At 38.5% G+C, this 17,462-nt stretch overlaps 2 pseudogenes; one reads left to right on the top strand and one right to left on the bottom strand.

Moving 5' to 3' along the window:
• LOC101414977 (antigen WC1.1-like) overlaps positions 1-17,462 on the bottom strand; it is a 313,117-nt pseudogene that overhangs the window by 113,996 nt on the left and 181,659 nt on the right.
• Positions 1-17,462, top strand: part of LOC111764861 (antigen WC1.1-like) — a 60,318-nt pseudogene that overhangs the window by 21,177 nt on the left and 21,679 nt on the right.

Here is a 17,462-nt window from a genome sequence, read left to right on the forward strand (position 1 = left end):
CTTTCCCTGTGCTTCCCCTTCTTCCTTCATTTTCACATAAACCAATACACCAATTTTACGTTCTGTTCTAGTCACTACTCAAACTCTAACTAAGATGGATTTCATTACAGTCTTGGAAATGGAATCACTTTTACAAATTCACCTATTTCACTCTTGATTTCAACAAAACAAGTGCTCACTTTAAAAAAAAAATCACTTTTAAAATTTAATTACTCTCTGTTGCAGTTACAGAAATCAGAAGTCAGAAGCTGTGAGGATTAATAGAGAGAAGCCAAGCATGACACATGGGAAGCACAAAACAAATGTGAATTATTGTTATTCAACAAATATTTATATCATCTATCACAATGTATAGCTTATTGAACATTAACTTGTATTGCAAAGCTATTGTTTATTGACAAGATGCTAGAAGCTGGCGACAAAATGTTAAGTCAGAGACTGTGCACAATGGCCAGTTTAACAGTGGAGACTGAAATTATGCATATTGCTATAGGAATAAAGGCTTAATTATAGACATAAAAGGAGCTGGAGAGGAAAAGCATTATGAGCAAGGGGAGTTTATACTAGGAAGAGTATAGACTGTCATAGGGTGTTAGCAATGGGGGCAGAAGGGGGAAGGAAGTTGATTGAGGAATTTTCCCTTTTGCAGCTATGTTTGAGTTGAAATCTGAAGAGTTAATGGGGGTTTTCCAGGCAATAGGGGAGATTAGAAAAGTATTCCAAGTAGAATTAGAGTGTGTTGAAATACCCTAAAGTAGAAAAGAGCTTTACTTTTTAGAGTCTTTGAGAAAGCCAGGGACCCCTTAAAACGTGAAGATCAAGAAGGTGAGAAGCAAAGGTAGATAAAGAAAATGCAGCCTAAGGTCAGGCAGGGTCGTATAAACCATGTTAGAAAACTAGCATTTTATCTTCATTGCAGTAGAAATCACGGAGTGAAGGTTCTACATTTGAAGAGATTATTCTATTGATTCTTGAGTCCTCGCTGCCTGATCTATGAGGCAGGTAGACTCAGAGTATATTTACCCACCATGTGATATTTAAGGTCAAACTTAATGCAAAATAAATATCATCGGTTTTCAGAATTCAATTAACTCTGGTTCTGATCCAGTGCATTTGGCTGAGAGAACATCCAATGTCAGGCAGGATGGGAGGGAGGAGGGATGGGGGCCTGGGAGAGGCTGCTTCTAACTTCATGCACATTACTTCATGCTCATGGGCTTTGCCCTGAGTACTGGTCCTGCTCCAAGTGCTTGCACTGCTGACCTCAGTTCACAATGGTCTTTTAGAGGGTTCATTTTTAAAATAATTATTAATTGATATGTTAATATGAATTAATATATAATACAATGCATCAATAAAAATTAAAACATATAACCTTATATTTTCTGAATAAACTATACTATAAACCTTATATATAAAATTGCTCACCAAATAAAATCATTTGTAGTATATATATATATTTTTAAAGATTATTTATTTATTTAATTCCCCCCCCTCCCCGAGTTGTCTGCTCTTGGTGTCTATTTGCTGCGTCTTGTCTCTTTGTCCGCTTCTGTTGTCGTCAGTGGCACGGGAAGTGTGGGCGGTGCCATTCCTGGGCAGGCTGCTCTTTCTTTTCACGCTGGGCGGCTCTCCTCACAGGCGCACTCCTTGCGCGTGGGACTCCCCCACGCGGGGGACACCCTTGTGTGGCACGGCACTCCTTGCGCGCATCAGCACTGTGCATGGGCCAGCTCCACATGGGTCAGGGAGGCCCGGGGTTTGAACCGCGGACCTCCCATATGGTAGACGGACGCCCTAACCACTGGGCCAAAGTCCGTTTCCCTGTAGTATATTTTTTAATCAGATTTTATTTATTTATTTTATTAGAACAGTTGTATGTTTTATAAAATAACAGAATTCATATACAAAAATATTATTAACATCTTGCATTAATGTGCCTCATTTTTGGAACTGATGAAAGAACAGTTTTATAGTTGTACTGTTAACTATAATGTCTTACGGATTTTTTTCTTATCTTTTTTTAAGTTTTTGTTATTTATTTATTTTTTCTTCTTCTTTTTTTTTTTAAATATTACATTTCAAAAAATATGAGGTCCCCATATACCCCCCCACCCCTCTCACATCAACAAACTCTTCCATCATTGTGGCACATCCACTGCACCTGGCGAATATATTCTGGAGAACAGCTGCAGCATAGGTACAGTGGTCCACATTGTAGTCCACACTCTCCCCCAGTCCACCCAGTGGGCCACGACAGGACACACAACGTCCAGCATCTGTCCCTGCAGCATCATCTAGGACAACTCCAAATCCTGAAAATGCCCACACAACATATCTCTTCTTCCCTCTCTCAACCATGAGCAGCCACCGTGGCCACCCTCTCCATATTGCTACTATAATTTCTTCCCTTATTAATCACAATAGTTCCCCAGCAGAACACCAGTAAGTCCACTCTAATCCATACTCTATTCCTCCATCTTGTGGGCCTGGGATGGCTATGTCTAGTCCCCCTCTACATCAAGAGGGGGTTTTGATTCCACATGGATGATGGATGCAATTCTCCTGCTTGCAACTGTAGGCACTCTTGGCTCCCTAGTGTGGTGGTTGACCCTCTTCACCTCCCTGTCAGCTGGCCAGGTAAGTCCAAGAAACCAGAGGGTAGGAGCTGCAAGTCTGCTGAGGCCCAGGGCCTGGCCATCACATGGACAGTTCAGAGATTCAGGTCTCCTGAGTATACACCAACCCAAACGCCAACCACAGGTCCAGTAAGAGTAACAGAAGAGGCATGTGTAGAAAGGTCATATCTGAGTCCAACTCCATCACACTCAGGAATACAAACTCCAAACTAGAGCCAACTGACATGGCCCTGAACTTCGGAGCCATCCGCCTTGACTGTAGAACCTGTGGGTTGCTGCAGCCCTCAGGAGAACCAGTACCTGGGTTTCTATCTACTTTGGCTGTCTCTGGTACCTTGCTGAGGCATGCATAAGCATCACCCCCTGATGACCTCCCGACTCTTTTTTGGAGACTCTTAGACATATAAACTCACTTGTCCTTTCCATTTCCCCCTTTTTATCCAAAGTCAAAAAGCAGTTTTTAACACCTGATAGTACATGTAGGCTGAGATATTCTGCCGGTCTGAGTTGACCTCTTTGTTCATGGTCTTTTTGTAGTTACATCATCAGCTGGGGTTTGGTAGTAATCCCTCAATGCCAGGGAGGCTCATCCCTGGGAGTCATGTCCCACGCTGGGAGGAAGGCAATGCATCTACACGCTGAGTTTGACTTAGAGAGTGGCCACATTTGAGCAACATTGAGGCTCTCAGGAGGTAATTCTTAGGCACCCTACAGCTATAGGCCCAGTTCATATTTCAAAGAGACATAGTTCACACAAAATGTTACATTAAAAATTAAAAGAGGTTCCCATACACCCCACTCCCCACACCCCACACTCCTGCATTGACAACTTCTTTCATTAGTGTGGTACATTCATGTCATTTGATGAATACATTTTGGAGCATTGCTACACAACATGGTTTATAGTTTATGTTGTAGTTTGCACTCTCTCACAGTCCATTCAGTGGGTTATGGCAGGATATATAATGTCCTGCATCTGTCCCTGCAATATCATTAAAGACAACTCCAAGTCCCAAAAATGCTACACAGTATCACACCTCTTTTCCCCTCTCCCTGCCTGCAACAACTCCCATGGCCACTGTCTTCACATCAGTGATATAATTTCTTCCATTGCTGGATTCACAATAATTCTATAATAGAATACCAATAAATCCATCTAATCCATATTTTATTCCTCCATCCTGAGGACCCTGAGATGATGATGTCCACTCCACCTCTAAATCAAGAGGGGGCTTAGATATCACATGGCTAATGGATTGAATTCTCCTGCTTGCAGCTGTAGATTCTCTTGGTTCCACTATGTGGTGGCTAACCATCCTCATCTCATTAGCTGACCTGGGTAAGTCCAATGAACTGGAGAGTAGGTGTTGCAACTCTGCTGATGGTCTGGGCCCAGCTGGCACACAGTGAGTCCAGAGATTCAAGACTCCTGAGTATAAACCAACTCTAGCACCAACCACAGGTTCAGTAAAAGTGACAAAAGAGGCATGTGTAGAGAGGTCACATCTGAGTCCATTTCTATCACTCTCAGGAGGACAAATTCCAAAATAGGGCTCGCTGTCAAGGCATTGAACTCCAGAGCCATCTGTCATGATCATAGGACCTGGATGTCTCTGTAGTCCTCCCTCAGGAACACCACTACCTGGGGTTGTATCCATTTTGGCTGTCTCTGAAATCCTGCTGAGATGTCTGCAAGCACTACCCCTCTGGTGATCTCCAGATTCATTATAAAGTCTCTTAGCCATATAAACTCATTTATCTTTACCATTTCCCCCTTTGATTCAAGGTTTTTTTCTAATTGCATCACCAGCTGGTGCTTGCTAGTAATCCCGCAGAGCCAGGGAGATTCATCCAGGAAGTCATGTCCCATGCTGGGGGGAAGATAATATATTTACATGCTGAGTTTGGCTTAGAGTCTGGCCACATTTGAGCAACATGGAGGTTCTCAGAAGGTAACTCTTAGGCACCTTGCAGCTCTAGGCCAGGTTGAAATTTCAAGCACACAGGCTCCTAAGCATAGTCATCTGTATCAAGGGCCCATCGTTGGACCATCCTTCTTCACTGGTATTTGCTCTTGTACTTGGGGATTGTTGCTGCTCCATTGGGGAGTGTGACAGAAATTCCCAGAATGGAAATTCAGCACTCCTTCACTTGTCGTGTGAAACTCAACCCCCTATGTCAATACCCAATGAACTTCTGGATATATCTATATACCTTATATGCATGCCCTGGAGAACTCCCTTCCACCCATGCATCCCCCATCAATGACACCCCACATCAGTGCTCCTTCCCTGACATAGCAGAACCCTCTGTGATACAAAACTTCTTCAAAACTGAAGTCTAATATATTGCCAAATTCAATTAATAGGAAAATGAAATAGTAATGATAGGTTTAAAGATTAGAAATAGAAAACATAATAATTTAGAAAAACTAAAATAAAGTAAAAATAAATTGGATATTAAAAAATGAAAAATATCATAAAATTTTTTTAACGTTTTGTCTTTCATCACTGTAATAGGTGTTGCTGTAAGTACAGTGGCAAGGCAATCTCTTTCATTTCTTCTTTTTTTTTTTTTTTTTTTTTTTTTTTTATTTAATTTTTTTATTTTTTATTGACTTTGTAATAATATTACATTAAAAATATATATGTGAGGTCCCATTCAACCCCACCCCCCCACCCCCCCTCTCCCCCCCCCCCCAACAACACTCGTTCCCATCATCATGACACATCCATTGGATTTGGTAAGTACATCTTTGGGCACCTCTGCACCTCATATACATTGGTTCACATCATGGCCCATACTCTCCTCTATTCCATCATGTAGGCCCTGTGAGGATTTACAATGTCCGGTGATTACCTCTGAAGCACCATCCAGGGCAGCTCCATGTCCCGAAGACGCCTCCACCTCTCATCTCTTCCTGCCTTTCCCCATACCCTTTGTCCATTATGTCCACTTTTCCCAATCCAATGCCACCTCTTCTATGTGGACACTGGATTGGTTGTGTCCATTGCACCTTTATGTCAAGAGGAGGCTCAGATTCCACCTGGATGCTGGATGCAATCCTCCCATTTTCAGTTGTAATCACTCTAGGCTCCATGGTGTGGTGGTTGTCCTTCACCTCCATCTTAGCTGAGTGTGGTAAGTCCAATAAATCAGATTGTAGGTGCTGGAGTCTGTTGAGGCTCAGGATCTGGCTATCACATTGTCAGTCCAGAGATTCAAATCCCCTAAATATATCTTAAACCCCAACATTAACTGCACCTCCAGCACATTAGCATGAAAGTCTTATGAAGGGAGATCCCATCTGAGTCCAGATTCATCACACATAAACACCATTTCCAAAGAGGGGCCATCTGCCCTGGTAGTTAACCCCATCGGCCATGACCATAACTCCCATGGGTCTCTTTAGCCCTCAAAGGAACCAATATCTGGGGGTTGTATCTGCTTTATCTGTCTCTCTGACTCTGCTCAGTTGTGCATGAGGGCAAACCTTCTGCCAGCCTCCAGACTCTTTTTTAGAAACTCGTAGCCATATAAACTCATTTCTCCTTTCCATTTCCCCCTTACTTGATGATGCAACTGGAAAATGACCTTATCTTTCATTTCTTCTTCAGTGTCAACATCCCTTCTTTTTGTTTTTACTTATGTCTTTAAAAAAGTTTTAGGTCACAGTAAAGTCACATATAGAACATAAGGAACTCTCATATACCAAACATCAAACCCTTTTCCCCTTCCCCATCAATGATCTATTTACATGTGGATGTTACATTTGCTGCAACTGATGTACAGATACTGAAACATAGCTACTAACCATGATTCCATTATGGTTTATATTATGGTATTTATTTTAGAATGTACACTTTTATAAATTTTTGGTTACATTGTGGTTTGCATTATGGTTTATATTTTAGACTATAAAACTTTATAAATTTTATTAATTATTATTTCCAAATGATCCTCAGAGTTTTAGAAATTTTTGATGTGATCTTTCATTTAATGAAGTTGTCACTAGCTATATAATGCCCTGTCTGTGATATGAGATCTGATTTGGTGGAGATAATAGTGTACTATTAAAAAACTTAAATTCAGCAGGTCTCCCCCGAATGCCTTGTTCCATTCCAAGCCATCCCTAGCATCTGTCCATCCCTTATGGTTGGTCTCATTTTATGGGAGAGGGAAAGTCTAAAAGGTTGGTGAAGCCAATGAATTAAGTTGTAGCATCAATTGTTCATGAGATCATTTTAATAATTTTCATTTGATCATCTGATTTTTTAGAATTTTTTGATGTGCTCTTTCATTCAATAAAGTTGTCACTAACTATGTAATGCCCTGTCTGAAATCTGAGGTCTGATTTGGTGGAGGAAACAGACTTCTACTTTTATCAATAGTCCTTGGGTAATGGTGAAGAATTTCTTAACATTAGTGATACTTCTCATGATGTTAAATCTTCAGTTTTTTTAATTGTAATAACAATTTCATTAAAAACTTTAGCCCTTAAAATCCTGCCTAAAATAAGGTGCATTTATTTAATAACTTTATTATCAAAGAGGACATGGTGATTGTCTTTTTGAAATGTCATATTTAAATTGGTTGAACCTTACGTTTTGGTTCATGAGAAACAGAGTATCAAGTTGGTTAATGTGTATGATCAGTTACTGGGATGCCTGGGCTTGAATACCAGCTCTATCACATAAATTTTACGTAACTGCTATGTTTCAATTCCCTCATCTGAATAATTTGGATTGTTATAGTAGTTGCAGTATTCAAATGAATTAAAATACTTAGAATGGTGCTTAACACATAATTAAGCACTATAGAAGGGCTAGTTTCCATTTTATTAATAAAATTAATGTTAATGTCAACAATAGATGAGTGTGTGGAGGATTTTGAGTAAATTGTACTATTAAAAAGTGAAATTCAACAGGTCTCCCCTGAATGCCTTGCTCCATTCCAGGCCATCCCTAGGGTCTTTCCATCCCTATGGCTGGCCTCTTTTCATGGGAGAAGGAATGTCTACCATGCTGGCAAAGCCCATCGTCCTTCTGCTCCCCATTCCTGCCCAAATGACCTGTTTTCTCTGTCATTACACGGCTTTCTCAAAGCGAAGTCTTGCAGAGAGTCTGGAATTTGCAGAACTGCTCACTCAAGGGCAACTTTTGGAATTTATTTACCTGGGATGGTATGCAGAGTCCTAGGGTGTCAGCTCTTACTGTTACTAAGCAATTACTCCTGATATTTTAGCATTTTCAGGAGTTTCTAGCACAGAAACTCTGTTCCAACTAATCATTAACTCCATATTCCCCACCCTCACTCCTGCTGCTGGTAAATTGTATTCTTATCTCTGACTCTACGAATTCGCATATTCTAATTATTTCATACAAGTAAGATTATACAATATTTGTCCTTTTGAGCCAGTCTTATTTCTATTTCACTGAATACGTTGTCTTCAAGGTTCATACATGTCGTAGCATGTAGTAGAATATCATTCCTTTAACCCTGTATTCCTTATACTGTGATGAGGTTGCTAGGGCAATGAACCAGAATGATCAGGGTCTTGGTATATAGGGCAGCACAAATTTACCTATTTTAACAGCCCTTACAGCTGTTCTGTAGTATATCAGCTGAACATCAACTCTCTTCCTCTGTACTGTCAATAGTTTCAGCCATTAACATCCTTGCTTAATATCCATCTTTCATTGTTACCCCACACAGGAAACCATGGCCGGCAAGATGTTGGTATTGCCCTTTTCTGGAATATCCGTATGCCTTTCCTGTACCCCATCTGAAGGAATGGCTCAACTTCTTGTGCTGGGCCAGCCCTGAACCCACTTCACCACTAAGTTCAACTCTTTCTGTATGTATAGCCTTTGAATCCCTCCAAAAGGGCTGGTTACAGATTGGCTTTATTTGGCCCTAAAACAAACATACAAACAATACAAACACATTAGCAGTGGCCCAGGATTAATGAAGCCTAGAACTGTTAACATTTTGTATTGAGAGTTATTTGTAAGGAAAGGAAGAAAAGAAAATATCTCATTTTCATTCTGTTAATTTTTCATTCTTTCTGTAGCAACAAAGAAAGAAATTCATGCCTATAAAATTGCAAACCTCATTATTTGATGAAATAAGCAGCTATTTACAAGGAGGGTCTTGTCTTGCTAGCCCATAGACAAACAAGAAAAGGCTGCTGAGAACTTTGTGTTGAGTCAGTCTGGATCTAGTTCAGTGTCTGAGCTAGCAGTTTCCCAGAGCCTGGGCAGGGAGCTCAGCAGTTGTTGGTGATATACCAGACAAGAGCTATGCACTGGGTTGCCTGCTGTCATCCAGTGACCTGCCTGAGTCCGGCGGAAGTATCAATTGACTAAGCCTTCGTACTCCTCCAGGTCCTCCTTTCATTCATTCACCTTGAGGACTTTCCTCTGACTCATTGATGGAGTGTAAAAATTGATGGGAACCAGTTTGGAAGGTGTCAATTTCCTTGAGCTGCCAAAGTAGAACAAACGAGGTGGCTGGAAACAAGAAATTTCTTGTCTCACTATTCTGTGGGCCAGAAGTCTGAAATCAAGGTGTTGGAAAGTCATGCTCCCTCCAGAGTTTCTAGGGTAAAGCCATGTTCTTTCCAGCATCTGGTGGCTGTCAACAGCTGTGGTTTATTGCCTCATCATTCTAATCTTTAAGGGCCAGCATCCTCAAATCTCTCTCTGCTCTACTTTTGCATCACTTTCTCTTCTGTGTCTCAAAATTCTCCTTCTATCTTTCTTCTCAGTACTCTTAGATTACAGTTAGGGCCAGCCTTGATAATTCAGGATAATCAATCCATCTCAAGATCCTTGACTTAAACAACATTTGCAAAGATCTCTTTTCCAAATAAGGTAACATGTACAGGTTCCAAAGATTTGGACCTGATATCTTTCTGGTTCTCAAGGATTCACAGCTATATACTGTGGAAAATAAATTCATTTCATCCCAAACTCCCCAAAAGTCTCAGCTCCTTACAACATCAGTCTATAGTACAAAATCTCATCTAAATATTATAAACTGAAAAGTCCCAAATTTCATCACCTAAATAATTTAAATCCTGTATAGGGAGACTCTGGGTATGATTCATCCTGGGATAAAATTTCTCTCTCTCTGTGCATGAATGAAACTAGAAAACGGTTATCTGTTTCTAAGATACAATGATGGGACAAACATAGTATTATAGCTATAGATATTTCCATTTCAAGGAGAAGAAAGTGGAATGAAGAAAGGAGTTGCTGATCCCAAGCAATTTCAAAATTCAGAAGGCCAAATTCCATTAGCTCTCAAGGCCTTCGTATAATCTTCTGTGGCTTGAGATTCCATTCTCTGGACTCAGGACTCCAAACTCTGGCAGGATGGTGTTACTCATTCTTTCTTGAAATTTGTAACATGGAGTTGCTTTGTTGTACTACGAAAATAGGCCATCAGGAGAAATTCTGAGTTGGAGCAGTTGATAGATTATTCTAGGATGGGAATCTATCCATAAACGTTGCATCCATAGAAAGAATGGTAGGATTCTTGTGGAAATACTTCATAATGCTGGTCCAGAGGGTTCTATATTGATGTGTACAAGGCCCTATATTGATTATTCATCATATATTTGAGTATCTAATATATATCAGGTTAAGGAAAATAGCACACAAGAAATGTTTCTTTTTCTTTCTGAGTTTGTAATTTACTGGGATTCATATATAAACTAATAACCTCTTATGCTAAAAGTACTTTGATTAGAACGAGAAGCCTATGACTAACCTTACAACCATACCAAGCTAAGGGTTCTAACTTGAGCCTCTCTGGGGAGATAGAGCTGGATACATAATAAGGAACAAGCAGATCATCTTCTTTCTCACCTTTTGATGTATTTTAATTTTCCTCATCAATCTTGTATAGTTGGTCAAGGAATTCTTTAATTCCTGGGGTGTTGTTTTTGCTCTTTCCTCTTCTTAATAGCAGATTTTAATTCTTTTAGAGTATTCTTTGTGAAACTGTGGTATTATGCATCTTCAAAGTTTACATAGCTCTGTAATAATAATCCTTTAATAGAAAGAACTCTAGTAATGTATAAATAATAATGAGCACACACCCAAACCAGACAACTGTACAAAAATTTGTTTTTTTATCATTTTTATTTTAAAATTCTTTACTTAAGAAAATGGAGCTACTTTTCATTCTAACCAAATCCTGTTCTTTGGAGGGCCCAATCAGGAATATTTTCTCTTGGTGTCTTGCCTTCACTTTCAAAACTTTGTGCATTCCCACCCTTACGTGCTATCCCTCCACTACACTTCTTCAGGAGTTAATTTCCTTTTATATTCTTTTTTCCCCCATCTTTACCTTTTAAGATTTTTTTTTGAACTAAAGCATGAAAAATATGGAAGGTAAGGATTGCATGGTTAAGTAGTGAATGGGGTTCAGAGGAGTGATGAAATGTGTTAAAACTTGTTCAACCAATATTTTCTCAATTATTTATGTCTTTCATCCCTATTATGCCTTTTGCAATTTAGAAGTCTCCAAATACTCTGTGGGTCCTTCCTAAGGTTTCAAAGTTCCAAGAGAGATGGCTAAGATATGACCCTCCCTTCCTTTTCCCCACACTGGAAATGCACATATTACTGATTTTTCTTAACATCCAGACCCATCTGTGGACAAATTCTTTCACCTAAGAAATTATTGGAATTTTTGATGATCAGAAATATAAAACATGAAAAAAAATGTGGACTAGTTACAATGAATATATTTCTTCCCTTGAGCCATCAGACTCTGCATTACTTTGGTATGCATTCATGGATCTTGTACTCAGAATTCAGCCTTTTGATCTGACTCAGCACATCACTTCTTGATCTGTCTTCAGAAATTAGCTCTTGGAGGACCCATTCTGATACCAACTGTTGAATCCTCTCCCCACACCATATCCCTGGGTGGGAGTGGAGATTTTGACGCCACTGCTTGTAATATGTCAAATCCAAATGCCAAGTCAGGATGATGACAATTCCCTGGGTTTGTTTTTTCTCCCTTAAGATTTGTGTGCCTGGTTGGAGGGGATGGACCCTGCTCAGGGTGAGTGGAAGTGCATTCTGGAGGAGACTGGACTCCAGTGTCTGACAGGAACTTCACGTTGCCCACTGCCCACATCATCTGTGCAGAGCTTTAGTGTGGCAAGACTGTGTCTGTAGTGAGGGACGTGCCTTTCTGAGAGGCTGAAGGTCAGGTCAGGGCTGAAGGATTCGGATGTAAGGGTCAGGAACAGGAGCTCTGGTTCTGCCCCAAAGTTCCCTGCCCTAGAGGCACTTGTAACCACAGTGGGGCAGTTCAATTATCTGTTCAGGTGAGACTCATAGCAAGAGTTTGACCTGTCCCCATACCTTCTTGGGTAAGAAAAACATGAGGTTTTACTGAAACTCTGTCTTCTGCCTGGGTACACAGAAGTGTGGCTCACGAAAAATGGCAGCTTTCAATGTCAGGGACAAGTGGAGATGAATATTTCTGGAGGCTGGAGAGCACTCTGTGCCTCCCACTGGAACATGGTCAATGCCAATGCTGTTTGCTGTCAGCTTGGCTGTGGAGTCACCAGCTCTACCCCAGAAGGAGCGTACTTTATGGGAAGAGAGGACGGGATCTGGATACACCAATTTCATTGCTCAGGGGCTGATTCCTTTTTGTGGCAACGCCCTGTGACTGTCCTGGGGATCCCCGACTGTACCCGTGGAATGGCCTTTTTGATCTGCTCAGGTAAAATAGATGAGGGCTAAGTGGTACTCAGAAGGCCCCTTGAGTGTAATTCCCTGAAAAGCGCAGAGTGTGCAAAAGCCACCATCAAAAGTGGGGCATTCCATGGTGATTGTGGCTCTTCCTTTACAATTCTTTTACTCTGTATTCCTTTTTCTTGCTGTATTGAACTGATTTTGATCTTTGTTAAAATGTCAAATGAAAATGGTGATAGCAGATATCATTATCATCATGATAATCATCTTCTTCACCATAGGCCAAAATCTTTCATATTCCACCATTAAATCTTATATGTGTTCCATGGTTTTTGTATGTGGTCTTCGTTGGTCTTAGGAAGATCCTTCCTATTTGGATTATACTAAGAGATTTTATTATGCATAGGTGTTCAATCTTATCATATGCCTTTTACATATCTAATGAGGTGGATATATAATTTTTTCTTGTTTTTATTAATACGGAGCATTTTGCAGATTCAAAATTCAAATTTTATGGTAAACTTGCATTTCTGGGACCAGCCACATCTTTTGGTGGTGTATTAATTTATGTATATCTCTGGATTCAATTTGCTAATATTTTCTTCATGAATTCTTCATCTATGTGCATTAGAGAAGTTGGTCTGTAATTTCTCTTATTTGATATCATGATTTTGATATTCTTTTAAAATGAGGTGGAAAAATTTCCCTCTTCATTTACTTCTCTGGAAGTGGTTGGTGTTATTTTTATTTCTTTGTATTGTTAAACTTTTTTATTAAAAATAATCACAAACCTACAGAAAAGTTGCAAGAACCATATAAACACCTTCTTTACCACCTTCATCCAGAATCACAGTTTAACATATTGCCAATATGTATAAATTGCAGGTAGTTTTTTCCTTGACCCATTTGAGAGGTACTTACAGGCATGTCCCTTTTCTTTGGTACTTCCACACGTGTTTCATAAACATAATGACATTCGCATGTGGAACTATATAGTTATTAAATTCAGGAAACTTTAATTTGATGCAATACTATTTTTTTTTAAGATTTATTTATTTATTCATTTCTCTCCCCTCTCCCCCACCCTGGTTGTCTGTTCTCTCTGTCTATTTGCTGCATCTTGTTTCTTTGTCCGCTTCTGTTGTCAGCGGCACCTGAATCTGTGTTTCTTTTTGTTGTGTCATCTTGTTGTGTCAGCTCTCTGTATGTGCTGCACCATTCCTGAGCAGGCTGCACTTTCTTTTCGCTCTGGGCGGCTCTCCTTACGGGGTGCACTCCTTGCGCATGGGGCTCCCCTATGCGGAGGACACCCCTGCGTAGCAGGGCACTCCTTGCACGCATCAGCACTGTGCATGGGCCAGCTCCACACGGGTCAAGGAGGCCCAGGGTTTGAACCGAGGACCTCCCGTGTGGTATAAACGGACGCCCTAACCACTGGGCTAAGTCCGTTTCCTGATGCAATACTACTAACAGCTGTGAAAGTCATCTAGGCCTGGAAATTGTTTGCTTCCTGTTTGTTTGGCTCATTTTGTTGTTGAAAAGTTTTAATCAAAGTCAATATCTTTCATAAATTCAGGATTAATCAGATTTTCTGTAGTCTCATGTCATTTTTGTGAGTGGTATTTTTCAAGAAATTTGTCCATTTTAGCTAATTATTCAAAAATATTGGCAAAAATTTGTTCATAATATGTTCTTTTATCTTTTTAATGCTTGTAGCTTCTATAGTAATATACCTTTTATTTTCTTTACTGATGATGGTCTCTTTGCTTTATTTTGTTTCTTCCACCATCAATCATGCTAAAAGATGACCAGTTTCCAAAAAATCAGCTTAATTAATTGATTTTTGCTATTTATTTGCTTGGTAGTTCATCAATTTCTGTGATTATCATTATTTTATTTTTTTCTGCTTTTTGTCTGTGGAATTTGATATTCTTTTACCTTCCAGATATGAATACTTATATCAATGATTTTCAGACTTCTTTTTTAAAAAAATGCATTCATTAAGGGTATATATCACTGCTTTGAGAGATTAAATTTGAGTCACATAGGCTTTGAATTCTTATACACTTATCATTATTTACATAATAAGTTATTTTAATTTCCATTATTTTACTTATAACTGTTTCTTAATTTCCAAGTAATTGAAAAATTGCTAATTCATGTTTTTAGATTAATTTTTAATTTAATTCCACTCTAAGCAGAGAAACTACCATGATTTCAACTTTTTAAAATTCTTTGAGATTAGTGTAAGACCCAGCATATGTCACTATGCAGGTAAGTATTGTCTGTATTTCTTGGCTACAGGTTTGTGTGTGTATATATATACATATCTCAATTAATCAAATTTGATAATCATATTATTCAAACCATCCATATATATACCCATTTTTGTCTGTTTTACTTTTCATCAATTATTGACATTTGCATTCACATTTCTGCATATAATTGTCTATTTCTCTTTTATATTTTTTCAGTTTTGCCTCATTCATTTCAAGGTTTATTTTAGTAACATACAAATTTAGAATTATTTTCTTTCTTGTATTGTTTTCCTTCTTGTAAGATTGGCCATTTATAATTACAAAATATCCCTCTTTATATCTAGTAACTTTTCTTTCCATCAAGTCTACTTTCCATCATTTTGTATTTGACATTTATGTGTAGTAATATTTTTTGGCATGTCTTTCATAAGCAGCATAAAGTTGGGTTTTATTTGTTTTTGGTATATATAGTCCATTTACCTTTAATACAACTACTGACATATTTGGAGTAAATAAGCCCTTTCCATATATCTTTCTTTTTAAAAATAATCCTTCCTTTGTTCCCTTTTATCTCTTTATTGACATTTTTTTTCTAAACTTAGTATATTTTATTACTGTATTTTCTTCTCCATTAGGTTGTTTCTTGTATTTTTTTCTTGTTTTAGGGCATTTGTTCTTCATTTTAACTACATTTATGTAAAAACATAAAACATAAATTATCAAAATTGCACCAAACAATCACTATCCATGTTTCTATTTGCCTCATATTTATCCTTTTGCAACTGGATTTTGTCTTGGTTCTTGACTATGATGCCAAAATGAATTTCAAAATCATGTTGGGTGTGTTAGGCTAGTAATTTATTAAGGTAGGGAGGGAAAAGAAATGGGAGAAAATAAACAGATCATGGGCCACAGGTAGAGAGGAGGGGGTTGAAAAGTGGTCAAGTGGGCTGATTTGCAGACTACAATTTCCCATTATAGCTTATAAATGCCCAGGTATTACTTGCGTGTTGATCCATGCAGGGAGACATGGCAAGAGCAGGGCACAGAAGGCAGGAACAGGGCAGGACAAGCACTGAGACTGGCACCGGGACAGGGTGAAGGCAAGAGAGCAAGAGGTCTTTGTGCTTGCTTTTTAAACCATTAATTATTACACCCTTTTGCTAATGGCAGGGGAGGAGTTCCAGGTGTTTGCTGTTTTGATTGATTATCCCACCCATCAATCCCCCAGGAGGGCCCAATTATAAAGTCCTTGGGGAATACCCGGGGCTTCTCCTGGCTTCTGGAGGAAATCTTGTTCTGAATGGCAGAATCTTGTGAGGCATGTGTGGGGCCGGGAGGTCTTCCAGCAGCCATCCTGGGGTTATTGATATCCATGTGGACTTCTTGCCAGGTTCCAGATCCATCTATTGATTCCTTGTTTTTCTAGCTGGCTTCACTATTGATATCCTTCTTCTTTTTACTACATTCATTTTGGTTTAAAAATACTTTTTAGTATATCTTTATGTGATGACAACCTAACAATGAATGCTTTCAGGCTGGCTTCATCTTTGTTTATTTATTTATTTATTGACATACTTTGAGACTTAGAGGAAAGTTGAGGAATTTATGTGTATTTCCATTTAACCTGCACTCATATTTTCCAAATGTCATTTTGCAACATTCCCTTCCCCCTCTTTCTTTTGCTTCTTTTTCGCCTGAATATACATAAAATTTGTTCGGAATTAGCTAAATTCAGTTTTGGATATGGTGTCCTTTACTCCTAAAATACTTCAAAGGAGTTCCCTTACATAACTACAGTATGAATTCCAAATTCCTGGAATTAACATTGATAGACTGCTCTTATCCAATGCATAAACCTTATGTAGGCTTTGTCAATAATTTCAAGTATAGCTTTTTCAGTAGGAGATTAAGGTCATGTGCTGTGTATTCAGTGGTCATGTCCTCATACTCTTCTTTAATAAAGAATGCTTCTTGAGTATTTCTTTGACAATTTTGAAGAATACAGGCTAATTATTATGTGCAATGTCCCTCAGTTTGAGTTGTGACAATAAGCAGAAGAATGAAATACCCTCCTCAGAGCACAGTAAATTAATAGTAGAGTCTTCCCAAATAAATGTAAATTGGCTTTGACTGTTTTCTAAAGTAAAAATTAAAAGGAAAGCATTAGCAAAAAGTTCTTATCTTCTTGCACAGTTTCAATGTTAATCCTGTACTGGACATAACTGATGGTATGGGGAGTTCCTTGTTAGGATTTCTGTAATCATAGTCTGTGGGTGGTAATGTAAAAAGAAAAATTACTTCAAAAAATCAAGATTTTTTTTTAGTTAAACTATATATTTAACATGTTACCTAACTACTTGACTGTTAGATATTTACCCAAGAGAAATGGAAACATATGTCCACAAAAATATTAAGGTTTGAATATTCATAGCATCTTTATTCACAGTAGCAAAAAATAGCAAACAACCTATTTTTTATTAACAGAAGAATGGTTAAACAAATTGTGGTATATTCATACATAGAAGATGTTTTAGAACAAAAAGAAGAAAGAACTACCAATGAATGCAACTAAATGGATATATCTAAAAAATATTAGGACCTGAAACATGAAAAACATGAAATAAACCATACAAAAATGAGTTCATATTGCATGATTTCATTAAATTCTATCAGGCATAACGTTAATCTACTGTGAGAGAAGACAGATCAGTGCTTCCCTAGGTTTGGGGTTGTGGCGGCATTTATTTGTTGAAAAGGGATATGGATCATGCAAATGCTCTGTGTTTTGATTGTGGTAGTGGTTATACAGGTACATATATTTGTAAAGTTATCAAAAA

Source organism: Dasypus novemcinctus, chromosome 20 (genome assembly GCF_030445035.2).
Source record: "Dasypus novemcinctus isolate mDasNov1 chromosome 20, mDasNov1.1.hap2, whole genome shotgun sequence".
NCBI lineage: Eukaryota > Metazoa > Chordata > Mammalia > Cingulata > Dasypodidae > Dasypus > Dasypus novemcinctus.